Below are 1,372 nucleotides of genomic sequence, written 5' to 3'. Positions count from 1 at the left end.
AAAGGTAATGATCAATAACGCCACGCTATGTCATTCCATTTGTCTATCTAAATTCTAATTTTTTTTTTCTTTTTCCCCTTTAGTTTGGTGGTTTACAAATTACAACTCAATAATTATGCTGAACTTGTCACGTTGTCGTGAACAAGAAGAATATGAAGAGAACGTGTTGTAGCTTGTAAATGATTAATTGGCTATCCATTATAGTAATTCTATTTGGCATGACTAAGATGTATATAGTTAGATCATTTATTTATTATTTATTTACCATAGTTGCATCGTTCATTTTATATGTCTATTCTAGTTAATATAGGTTGTACAATTAGGTAGAATAAAAATTTTATTAGCTTCTTGTATATAAGCATAAGGTTATTGTTTGCACATTAGAGGAGGTGATTTGCGGAAAAAAAAAAATCGTTCATTTTATATGTCTATTCTAGTTAATATAGGTTGTACAATTAGGTAGAATAAAAATTTTATTAGCTTCTTGTATATAAGCATAAGGTTATTGTTTGCACATTAGAGGAGGTGATTTGCGGAAAAAAAAAAAAACCGTGAACGGCAGGATTCGAACCTGCGCGGGCAGAGCCCACATGATTTCTAGTCATGCCCGATAACCACTCCGGCACGTCCACTTTTTATATTAATTTTTTAAAAATAAAATTTATTTGGCTTATGTAATAAAAAAAATGAAAACTGGAAAAGGGTGAACAAACAGGATTCTCTGCGCGGGCAGAGCACACATAATTTCTAGTCATGCCAGATAACTACTCCGGCACATCCACTCCTCATGTTTGTTTTATATGTGATTTTATTTTTTTGTATTTTGTAATAATTAATAAAGTTAAAAAAAATTAAAAATTTAAGAGCGTGAACAGCAGGATTCAAACCTGGGCAAAGTTCATATGATTTCTAGTCATGCCGGACAAAATTTATGTCTTCCCTTGAACATGAAAACAAACATATCCTAACTACTCACTTCACATTCTCAACAATGTTTTCTTTACTGTACCTGCATGTGGAGTTTTCCTTTTTAGTATTCTGCATGATGAATTTATTGGGGACAATATCAAATTGTTTATTCTATATTGCTATCCAAATATTTCTTATACCATGGGTCTCATGCAATATTCAAAAGCCCAATTTCTTTTAGTAGTTCAGTTTAGTTTATTTACTATTAATGTAAATATTGGACTATAATATAGAACTCAGCCCACAATCACTAGCATAACAAAAAAAACCTATAATGAAAGTTGCACAATTTGTTTTAAAAATTTTTGGTCATTACTCTATGCACACCAAAAATTAATTAATAAATAAATCATTCTATAACCAGGTGAAACTTGGTCATTTTTAAGCGGTGAGGTCTAATCTA

General features: G+C 30.7%; 1 non-coding gene across 1 annotated transcript; it reads right to left on the bottom strand.

Annotated features, from left to right (window-relative positions):
- On the bottom strand, positions 551-632 carry TRNAS-AGA. Its single transcript has one exon. It is a non-coding gene; the product is annotated as a tRNA-Ser (tRNA).

The sequence above is a fragment of the Arachis ipaensis genome, chromosome B08 (genome assembly GCF_000816755.2).
Source record: "Arachis ipaensis cultivar K30076 chromosome B08, Araip1.1, whole genome shotgun sequence".
NCBI lineage: Eukaryota > Viridiplantae > Streptophyta > Magnoliopsida > Fabales > Fabaceae > Arachis > Arachis ipaensis.
The sequence above is the reverse complement of the archived record's forward strand: the minus strand, read 5'-3'. Positions and strand labels throughout refer to the sequence as shown.